The sequence below is a fragment of the Anser anser genome (assembly GCF_964211835.1).
Source record: "Anser anser genome assembly, chromosome: 1".
NCBI lineage: Eukaryota > Metazoa > Chordata > Aves > Anseriformes > Anatidae > Anser > Anser anser.
This window is the reverse complement of record NC_139720.1, coordinates 170,562,096-170,574,424: the sequence shown is the minus strand read 5'-3', so window position 1 is coordinate 170,574,424 and position 12,329 is coordinate 170,562,096. Positions and strand designations below refer to the sequence as shown.

The 12,329-nt window shown below is 34.4% G+C and overlaps 1 long non-coding RNA gene across 1 annotated transcript; it reads right to left on the bottom strand.

Moving 5' to 3' along the window:
* Positions 1-5,357: 5,357 nt before the first annotated feature.
* On the bottom strand, positions 5,358-9,850 carry LOC310893155. The gene is made up of 4 exons (XR_014578765.1): positions 9,337-9,850; positions 8,866-8,991; positions 8,343-8,422; positions 5,358-6,643 (listed from the first exon to the last, which is right to left on the bottom strand). It is a non-coding gene; the product is annotated as an uncharacterized lncRNA (long non-coding RNA).
* Positions 9,851-12,329: the final 2,479 nt, after the last annotated feature.

Genomic DNA, 12,329 nt, shown 5'->3' with positions numbered 1-12,329 from the left:
CTCCCACATGGACTCATCCACCGCTCAAAGTCCCTCTGACTCAATTTAAGTTTGAAGTTCCAGCCAGTCCAGTCCAGCAGCACAGGAACAGCAGTGATGCCCTAGCTGTCTGCCAGCCCAGGCTTGTGGCCATAGTTGCTACAAAAATGTTCCCAGGCAGAGAAAAGCAAGATGAAAAAGAGTAGAGTAAGTAGCAGAAACAAAAGCAGCCACTAATAAGCAACAGATTCTAGCATACAGTAAGGCAAAGTAAGTCCCATGGCAAGCACAAGACCATGCCAATTAGCAGCTAAACAGCTATAACTTCTATAAATTTCATCTAGCACACTCTACATTGAAATCAAAACTGTCATCTTTTCAAACTCTTTAGGCCCCAAATTTGGTGTCAGGAAGAACTGTTGTAGTTTAGCCCTGTCAGACAGCTAAGCACCACAGAGCTGCTCGCTCACTCTCCCCAGGTGGGATGCATAGGAGTGAATCAGAAAGCTAAAAGTGCAAGAACTCATGGGTTGAGATAAAAATATTTTACTAGGTAAAGCAAAAGCTGTGCACACAAGCAAAGCTAAACAAACAATTCATTCACTACTTCTCATCAGCATCCCATTAGCAGGCAGGTGTTCAGCCATTTCCAGGAAAGCATGGTTCATCATGTGGAATGGTTTCTTAGAATGACAGACACCATCACTCCCAATATTCCCTTCTTGTTCTTTACCCCAGTTTTATTGTTGAACATGACACAGTATGGTATGGAAAATCCATTTGGACAGTGTGGGTCAGCTGTCCTGGTTCTCTCCCCTCCCATCTCCTCAGGCACCCCCAGACTCCTCACTGTCAGGGCAGCACAAGAAGTAGAAAAGTCCTTGTCTCTGTGTAAGCACTGCAGTGCAGTAACTAAAAACATCGGTGTGCTATCCCCACTATTTTCATCAAAAATCCAAAATGCAGTATAGGGTGAGACACTACAAAGAAAATTAACTCTCTCCCAGTCAAAACCATGACATACATGTGTATAACCCTCCAGCCTTTGCTATCTGTACCTATACTGTGAGATAGAAGGGGGCAGTAGTCAATCACTGGCCTACAGGTTGAGTGTCAAAGTCTGGCTTACATCCTTGATATGTCTATCTGTTTCTGTACCTTAGCTACTCTAAGACATAAGCCCAAATACCTTTCATGTCCTTATGCCAGGTTCAAAACTCAGTATGTACAAATAAAGAAGATTCCTATATAAACCAAGTATTGCTAGCAAAAGTTTCCTTTTGTGTTGTCCCAGACCTTATTCTTTTCAGGACATATGAACTGGGATTAATAGTTACAGAGTGATAATATCTCAGGGAACTTTTTGAAGCTTTTGTGCATCTGTAACTGTAGCTACATGAATATTCATGTCCAGGATGCCATGGTAGTACTGTGCTGTATGAACACTGCTAACAATCTCAGTTCCCTTGATATTTCAGTAGCCTATTGTTTCATTTTCTTCAGTTATACTTCTCAAACTATTGCTCAGTGCCAATCAAAATTATTCAGGAACCTTCAGCTTTAACCTTGACAGACCGTTCTTTGGAAGCAGAAAATTAGAAGGTTTGTGTTTATCAGACTTACCTCATACCCACAAGACCTAGATTATTTTTTTTTTGATTTTTTTTTTTTTAAGCAATAGAATGGGAATGCATCTAGTCATGTTGCTAGGTATATTCAAACTCTCCAGACTGCTTCCTATGCACATCTTTTTTCTGTTCAAATCCCCTTTCTCCACCTACATTTTCCCTGGCTACTTTGTCATTATGTCAATTACTAACTGACAGAGTGATATGTGTGACATAAATCTAGAACTATGTGCACTTCATTGGCTTTATTATTTTAATGTCAAAATGCATGTATGAGAAAAGCAGCAGAATGAAAGTTAGATTTTCCTTCCCAAATAATTGAAAGGGAAAAATTCAGAAGCACCTGCAAAAATTACTTAGCTTCTCAGGTTATTTTTCCTGTATACATAGATAATTTCATTCAATAAAAAAGAGAATGTCTATGACTTATTTCTAGTGTGACTTTGTAGTGCCTCTAATTCCTTTATAATTTTACAGTTGATTAAGAGGGAAACAGACACAACAGACTTCCTGTTGAAGACTTTTATTACATTAATTGTGTTGCTTTGTCTGATTGCTCAGAACTTTTACCTTAAATACATACTTTCTGTAAAAAGGTAACTGGCTTTAGATGTGTTAAATGTGTACAGAGATAATATCTATGCTAATTAGGTAACAAATGTGCAGCTATCCTTACAAACACATATGAAAAAGCCAACAGTTTTATAATTCAGTGGCTACTGAAATCTGCTAGCTTCAGTGATTGGTAGATTGGGCTTGTCAGATGTCATCCAAAGTGATTTTAATATATCTTCTAAAACTAATTCTAAAACTAAACTGTATTTTTATCCAATACAAAGTGTCCTTTCAGTCTGGGAGTGCTTTTGGGTCTTAGTGTGTGTAAAACTAAGAGAATTCTGATTTTCCTCATATAGTTAAGTTGTCAAAATAGCAAAACAAAGGTGTTCTGGCATTGCCTAATTAAAAAGGGCAACAAAAGAAATGCAGAGAGGCATTAGCAGACAGGTTTAGCACATAGTAACAAGTTGAATAATAGCATACATAGAAGAGGGAGCCTGTATTTTGGCCAGTAGTAGATTCTGAGACTAGGGCAGAATGCCTGAAATGTTATTAGAATGAGAAAACAGATTTACTGACCATGTTACAACCCTGTCTTCATTTTCCTACATGACATACATTACATGGTGATGTGAAAAGACTCTAATAAGGTTTGAACTATTCTAAATGAAACATAAGGCTTTATCCAAATCAGGGGATCTTGCCAGAGTTATGGCAGCATCCTAAGCAAACCAATAATGGTCCATGAAGAGTCTGAGCTCAGAATCCAACTAATCAAGTAACAATTATATATGTCATAAACCAAGGTTTATATATGTATGAGTGCTAGAATGTCATTTTTTTCTGTGTTAATAATAACCTGTGGACAATATCTCTTTCAGCAGGGAATGTAGAAATTAAAGATGGCATTTGGAACTGGAAAAACTGGATTAAAATGAACAGTTAAAAACTCTTATGGTGCAAGTCAGTAAGGCATACTTGTATTGGAAAATCTACTATTTCTGTCTGTAATATAGGAAGCATCTATGTGTTACTGTTGTAAGTCAGCATGTTAAGAATAAAACCTGAGTGTGACTACCTTTTTACCTTTACTGCATAAAAAGACAGACTCCTGCAACACCCTTGACATATGATCATTTGCCAAATCTTACTGCTGTGGAGTCAGGGAATAGTCCCAGCTCTTTGAAACTAACAAAAGTCATAATTGGGAATGTTGTTCTTCACTGAAGAATCTGATAGCCCATGTTCTGATTTTCTACACTGGATTAATGTAGTGTACTTTACTATCAGCTCCAAATCAATCTTGAATATATTGTTCTAAGAAGAAAGAAGAAGAGAGAGAAAGAGAGAGAGTTCAAAAATAATTTATTATTTTTAAGGGAGTATAAGGAAACTGGTTTAGTTTTTACAAGTGGCTCTCTCCACTTTCCAGGATAACTCATGGGTACTGCTCCTGAAATCTAAGGCTACAAATAGCTTAGGTAGTCACAGCAGGGAAAAAAGAGAAGGCTAAAACTTTATTTTCCATAATGTTTCTGTAGTTCCTTCCTTTCTTGGTCAACAATAATCCAAATGTCTTGCCCTTCTGAATTTTGCAATGCTAGTCATATTGAACAGTTGTATGCAGAGTTGAGGCTTGTTGAGGAACAGACTTCTTTTAGGGACTTGGAAGGACTGGCAGTTTTCATTGGCAATAGATGTTTGGAGAATTAAGAATATATGTTTGGTTGTTATATTCTGACTAAAATTTAGAGCTATTTTTGCTCTAATATTAGGGATTATATTTTTTTTATTAGTTGGTGGCAGAATGTCAGGTATCTTATGTGGATTTTGAAAGACCAGCAGGCATTATTTCTATATGTAAATAATGCCTCCTTATTCACACTATGCAATGCTCTAAGCAAGTGCTTGTATCAGACTGAAGGGTAGAGGATTCACACATGTGAAGTGCGACTAAAAGAGCTCATTAAATTAAAGGCTCCCTTGGATCTGATATAACATTCTTAGTCACTTCCATGCTGTTCTCATGTTATAATTCTTAGGTAAATTAATTGTGAGGGAGGTACTCCCTGTGGACTATTGAAACTTCAAATTTAGGACCTTAGTAAGGCAAATGTCCTATAGATCTCCAAGGGATTTATCCCAAGTAGTTTTCTTACAAAGGTTCTGCCTCATATATGCAATAAATGCTGACATATTTTTATATTACAATATGTGCATTGTGAGATGAGATCTCAGTATCTCATCTCAGTATATGTGTGCAATTCTGCTTACAATAGATGTGGTAATATCCAGCCTAATTTTATTAGTCAATAGATATTTTTCATTCACATCCAGAGATTTGGGTTTATTCTTCAAAGTAGAAATTGTTCTTATGACCTTTTATATTGAATCTAATCACACACATAACTCAAGCCAAATGTTTGCTGAAATGTATGTTGATTATGAATACACCTGATATTTTAATTATTTAACTAGCACCACAAACAATTCTGATAGGAGGCAAACATGGACTCTTATGGACCGGAAAAGCTTATGGACTCAGTAAACATTTCACATGATAAAGGAAAATTAGAGGAAAAAAAAAGGAAAAAAAAAAAGTAAAGGATGGAAAGAGTAGGAAATAATATTGCATGCATATAAATGTTGCCATCTTGATCAGAATAGACCAGTATCCATTCACTGACCCTCACAAGTCTCTGACATTTCTGAGATGTTTTCTGGTTATACCTTCAATATGTAGATGCCATTTCAAATCATGGAGGTGTTTTTTGTTGTTGTTTTGTTTGTTTTTGTTGTTGTTGTTTTGTTTCCAGTTTTTGCTTATTGTTTCTAGCTGTTAAGTCTGGATTGTACTGTCCATATCACCTCTGAAACTTACTAAAATATTGATTCTTAACTCTGTGGGATACTGGACAATTTATGCACCAAGTTACAGGCATGTCAAATGGCACTCTACTTTAAAATCTCAGAAGAATGACTACAGAAATGTGAAGATGGATCACAGTCTCCATATCCTTCTTTCTTCTTTGTCTTTTTCTAATGTGACTTTTCCACAACTGAGTGTATACAAAAATTTCTACAGAAAGAAAATAGTTTCTGGTGAAATACAAAATGAATGCCTAGGCCCCAGGGGTTATTGTCATAATGCATAGCATCAGACTTTTTTTATGTGTATATATGATATATATGTGATTATATATAGCTGAAAAATGTATCTTTGAATTTCAGACATTTTGTCTTCTGTAAACTGCATTTTATTTTATCTATTTATTTTTGATAAAATTCATTTTCCTTTGTCCTTCAAGCAAAAATCTAAAGTTTTCTTTACTAGGGGATTTAATAATTACAGTCTGGAAAAAAAAAAAAAAGTTTGTGTAAAAGTTTGCTGATCTTTTCACCACTCTTTTTACTGCTGCTCTGCATAGGAATTGATGATGTAAAAATATAATGACCTTACAGTCTAAGTGACTTTTCTGAGCAGTGGAAATAGTGATTTCATGGGATGACTAAGTTCAAGATTCTATCTCCTTGAAATTTGTTTCCAGGATGTTAACTGCAAAGCAAGTTATATATAGCAGTAAATGCATGCTTAATTTGTGCAGAAATCATGGTGTGATGAATACAATTAAGAGCCTCGGAGGGAATAATTATATTACTGCATAAAGCTGGTGGATCTCAAATTGCTTGGTGCCTGGACTTTAAATTGGCCTGCGTTCCTGTTGTGAAAGTCATTCACAGTAGTAACAAAACTGCAGTCAGAAATGGGGTAGTTTCAAAGTCATATAAGTATATTTACTTTGCCGTTGCAAATGACAGAGCCTAGAAAATGGAAGCAGCATTTAGAAGTAAATGAACAAAAATTTAATTCAATTAAAAATGAATGCAATCAATTATGAAAATAAAATGTAATAAGCAGTGTACATTAAATCGTTTCATGCAATAACACATCTTATAGAAATTATAAAATCTTAGTAATTGCATTTTCTTTCACATATACACAAGTAGCATGGAGTACTTCTCAGAGGCTTTAATGAAGATCTGTAATTGAATTAAAAGAATTAAAAGCATAGCCTAAATCAAAAATTTGACTGGTAGACAATTGCCTCATATCAGAGGGTTATATTCCTCACCTAGTGAAATTCACATGACCAGAAAATATGGGACTGAATTCTGTCATCTCAACAACCAAGCACAATTCAATGAGCTCACAGGGCCATATGACCTAAAGTATTTTTATAATAAAGATCATTTTGTAGCATTGCATTGCAATCTATTCAACATTTTTTCTCCATTATTGAGTATCTAGTGATAGTCTTACAAGAGTTTTACTTGACTCTGTGACCTAAAAGAGAAATTCCTGAGAACATCAGCTGCTGCATCCAATGTAAGGTTTCAGGCTTTAAAACTTATCCAGCTTTCAGCTTTTAGAAACCACTTTCTTATTCTTCTACTTCTTTTTAGGCTTATCAGGTACCCTACAAGAAACATGAAATTGTGTGTTACACTAGGAAAAAAAAAAAAAAAAGCAGAAAAATAAATAGTGACTGGTTTTAAGGTCAATAGCTGTAAAACATTACCCAAAGGAGAAAAACTAGAAATAGAAACTGAGATCTGAAACTGTGATTATGATGTGAAAATAAAGGCTAGGGGGATTATTCCTGAACTGTGGTAAAATTTCTTTTCCCTGAGCAATATTTTATGAAACTCTTACTTGGAAACTAGATATTATTTACTCTTGATACATTTCTATTCATTTGAAAAGAGCTACAGTGTCTGCTTTATCAGGCACCCTCTTTATGTGAAAACATACAAACATAATTTTAAGGACAATGTTTTTTTAAATAATGATATAGAACATGAGTACTAATCATCTAGAGATAAAACAATATGATTCAAAGTGTGTGAATCCTAAGACATCGTGGTAATGTTGTTGACGTCATAAAACAATGAGAGTATGACACTTACCTATGAACTTTAGCTTATGGAATTTATGTTAGAACTCTGTCTTTATCAGGGCAAATTTGTGGTTCATTTTGATTTTACGTTTTTGTTTTATTGTAGCTTTTTTTTTTCTTTTATTTTTTTTTAGTGGAAGTTTCATTCAAAGTATATGTTATGGTAACGGAAAACCCATCTCAATTCACCTGAGCTGTCTTTTGAAAATGCTTAGCAAAAATAAATAGATAAATAAATAAATAAATAAATAGTAATAATAAAAAAGAAATATCAAGTATTCAGGCATCCCACTGGAGGGAAAAACTAACAAAGAAAACTCCAAAACAAACAAACAAAAAACCATCTTCTTAAGATTTTTTACCTAATGAATTGGCTTTCTTGTTTGTTTTTGTTGTTGTTTTTTGTTTTTTCTGTGTCACTATATTTTACTATTTTAGTAAGAGGAACTGTAACGAGTATACACAATATGATTATCATTTTTTGTCATTAACATTTTATTATTTTTCATCATTAACATTATCAATACTTTAGATAATGTTTCTCATCCTACTTGAGGGTGGATAGGTAACATTGCACACAATGATAACTTCAGTGGAAGAAAAAATAGAATACTTGCTCATAAAAGTAGAATTGGAAATTTTCCAAGAAAAGGGGTTTTAATATGAATTCAGCAAATTTCCTTCTCATGAAGAGTCACATTGAAAAGTTTATATTTTCAAAAAATATTTTCCTACAGCAAAGAAATAATAAAATAAAATATAAAAAGGATTGATAAAAAAAGGTATGCTTAACTATTTCCCTTGACTAAATTGTCTATAATCTTAATGCCTCCATTTTTCTGACTTACATTGTTCCAGTCAAACTTAATGGTTAGTTTTTGAGCATAGCAGAGCTAATCTACACCCTACACCAAATTCTCACTTGTCTAGACTTGACAGGATATTTTACTGATAGTATTCCTGGACAGATATCTTTTCTATTCTATTAATGGGCACATTTCAGAAATTAGGTGATATATTATTGCACAGGCCTTCCCCATCATTATTTGCACAAACTATGACCACTCCTGCTACTTCTTCCCTATTCAATATGAAAATTATGATTCTGAAATGACAACATAAGACATTAAGCCATATTTAGTATCATCCTAGTTTATTCACATTTATTTCATCTTGTTCTTTGTGCTGAAGAAGATAAGTAATGCAATGGACCATCCACCTTTATTCATACAATCTCATTTTTTCCTCTTCCCACACCTTCACAGGGGAAAACCTTTAAGTTATAGCCCTTGGAGAAAGCTGAAATCAAAATTAGCATATGCAGCATCCATTTGAACACTGTTTTATTCAACACCTTTGCACAGATAAAGCTTATATCCAACAGGACTGCTAGGAAACAATGAACACCAGATGAGCTGTAGAAACTGCGTAACATCGCAAATATAACCATCCTTGCAAAAAAAACCTTTTTTTTTAAATCACATAGACTCAAAGTGATCTCCACATGTTAACTGCTATGTTGATTTTAAGACTCCAAGATTTCCTGATAATGCTAAATCATCATAAGAACGGTTTTAGAAAATAAAAAGTATCATCTAGAATATATTTTTCCTCATTTTAAACACATTCGGCTACATGTAAATATCTTCTAATAGCATTTTAAAAAGAAAAGTAACATGTATCTGTTAGCAATATGTATCTTAATAAGTGCTCTCTGTAACTAAGTATGGCACAGTTCTTGCCTTCATTTCTGAAAAATATTCTCGGTGCCCAGACGTTAAGCCATAGAAATTTATTTTCTGACTGTAGCATTTGGGTCATTGGCAGTGTCTATTTGCTGTCTTCTTGGCTTCACTGTTGTCTTTTGACTGTGAAATGATCAGGATATTGATGTGATATCTTATTCGCTAGAATCCCATTGTCATTATTAACCCAGTTATCTAAGCATATCATGGAAACAGCTAGGAACACAGAATACCCCCAAAATCTCCATGTACATCTCTGATATATCTTGAAATAGCAAAAATCTTTAGGAACCTTTCCCCTAGGTCCCATTTACTCCTTGAATATTTCATTCAGTTATTTTGACATTATATACAAAATCCTGGCTTATGGAAATCATTTCTTGCTTTCTTGTTTATAAATATGCACACAAAATACAGGTTTAGACATCCGTACTGTATTCTTTTAGACTATGATAGACTTACGTTTACCTTTTGTTTTTACGAATGAAGCTTTTTTCAAAAGCTGAAAAAAAAAAAAAAACCAGCAAATTGAAAATTCTGTAGTTCTCAGACTGTGCTTCTGATCTAACTTGCCATCTAGCTATGTCTCTATTATATAATAACAGAAAAGATAGAGCAAATGCAAATGAAGCAGATGGTAAAAGGTGCCTGCTGACCAAACAGGAGCAGTGGGACTGAACCTAAATGGGTCAGCCCATCTGTAATAGATAATCTCAATCGTCACTGCACACATCAGTTGCATTTGATGTTACTGTACTTCATTTAGTGGCTAGGAGCTGCACAGCTGTCTCTAAAACCTTTAAGATAATACTGTTGAGATGATTAAATATTTGTTTTACATTTTTGAATTGAGTTTATAGATCACCCCTGTCCTTAAGAAATTTATGTAGTTGGAATTATTTTTCTTTAAATTAAACATGCATTTCTTTTGTAAAAATACAAGGGTATTACTTGATATATATCCAATTTGTCTTCTAATTTATGGAAACATAGTGATATTGCATTATTGTTATAAAGTTAATCAAGACTTTAATGGGAGAGCTATGTTACTCTTGAGTAGTCTTTCTTTTTTTTTTTTTACAATAATGCCTGTCTTCAACAAGCTGATTATGCAGTATAACAATGAATTCAGTAATTATAAAGATATTATTATATCTATAATATGTAGGAATTCTAGCTTTGTAAGCTGTATTTTAAGATGCTTTCAAATTAAAGATGGAAATAAAAAAATACCCATCAACAGTTACAGCAGGGTGCTTATTTTATGTGTGCATGCTCTTTTTTAATTTATAGTTGTTGGGTTTTGTTTGTTTGTTCATTTGTTTTTTCACCTGATGATGTATATTTTCATGTATGCGAAGTAAAGACAAGATGACTTCAGATAATACCTATGTGATTTGATAACTTCTTTTACTTGTTTTTAACAGATGTGAGCGTGGCAGGTACACCCTGCTCCTGTACTTGGCGTAAGTCTTGCTCAGGCTTCTGAGCCACAGTAGGCCTCAATGTGATTGCTCCTTGAACTGGACAGCTTGTTAACAATGGGGCCCCAGGCAGAGCTCGTTACTGTGAAATCTCTCATGGGAAATAACAAAGCACATCAGGGTCCAAAGAAAACAATCTGAAAAGGAATCTGAGCTTGACTACAAATCAATCTACCGAATAAAAATGGTGCCTCATCTCTTTCTTCTTAATAATCAAATGAAAAGCCATCTTGACACTATTCCTCTGTTATCTACAGAGTGCAGTGAATCCTGATGCTGCTTTGCTCCCCTTGACACCTGTTGTTTATGTGATGCAAGCTCCCAGATGATCAGGCCTTCCCTCTGATTATATCAAGCCGCACAAGGACACAATTATGTGCTGGGGGTGGGGTGGGGTGCGAAGGGAATTGTGATTGCTCAATGTGGATTGTGAATTGGCAAAAGACCTGAATCTTGGAAGGTTACTGACCAAAAGACAATGGCTTTGCAACCCTATAAATAGCAATCCTAAGCAAGAACTCTTTGAGCTCTCCAGGGATTGTAGTGGGCTACACCCTTGATTTCTCCCTGAGTGAGGGCCTATTGAGACTCATCTCAGGGCTGTACTCCTTTAGGAGCAAGTTTGTTCACAGACAAATGCTGACAAGGAAGTACAGTGAGTAATTCACTCTAGGGGCATTTTTGAAGCACCCTACTGGATTTAGAAACCTCTAAGACACTACAATAAATTTCCAGTGAACCTTGCCATTCTCAAATATTTAACTAAGTTGCAGTTTCTAACAAGTTCTTTAGATTGCTATGTCAATTGACTAATATGTTGAGAGTGATCAAGTGCTGTTAAAATCATATCTTTGTTATTTGATATAGAGTAAAATAATAAATCCTGAATTGCTGTTACATTACACTTTTATAAACCTAAATCCACAACAGTGAGAAACTCATGCTGAGGAAAAGGAAAAATTACGTTTTTTGGTTTGAACAACAAGGTAATTTGTTACATGTTTTTAACCTTGCATCTATGTTTGATTTTCACATGCGGATTTAAATTATATCTGTAAATGCAAAAAACATCACATGATTAAGAGAAATAAATCTATTTAATAATAGGAAGTCTAAATGTTGACCATATTAGAAGTGATGACTTCTTTGGCTTTACCTTTAACTGGAATGATAGTTGAATTCTAGTTATCAACAAACACGTTTTCTTCAAGTTCCATTAAATAATGAACAATGTCTTAACCAGCAGCTGAACCTATGTAATATAATATAATCTGGAGTCTGTAGTCTCAAAACCATTCATAAAACCCATTCATTTATTTAGTTGCATATCAAAGATCCAAGATTTCCTAATAAAATTCTAAGCACAATATGACAAATAGATTTAAAAATGAAACCTACAGTAGATTTAATAAAATATAGTATTCTGAGAGCTTAGACAGCAAAGACTTAAATCTAAAACATTTCCCAGGCTCTAAGTCATTATGAGATCTATTATCCCTAGGTAACCATCTATGACTTACTATTTACAATACCCCTGAAATTAAATGCTTTATCCAACACTGCATCTCTGTGAACTCAGGAGTGTCAGTCCTGGATTCAGCCTGAAGATAACTGATCTGAGATCCAGAACTCACTAGTTCTAGTTTTTATTGAATTACCATTTAATGCAAAATGTATCATGAGGGGGGAGAAAAAAAAAAAAAAGATAAAGATGAAAGCATGCCTCCTTACAGGTTAGTGACTGACTGACTCTTTGTCTTATTCTCAGACTATGAAACCATGGAAAGACTCCAGGAGTCTGACAAAAATATAGGATGAAATGATTAACATGGCAGAATGGACAGTATGACCCTAGAAGAATGAGTATCAGGAAGGTTTTGGTAAAAAGATGATTTAAAGACATTTGGAGCTGTGAACGGAGCATTATCTACTATCATTTGACTCTTCTAGCATTCAGTATGGTAGGACTTAATAATG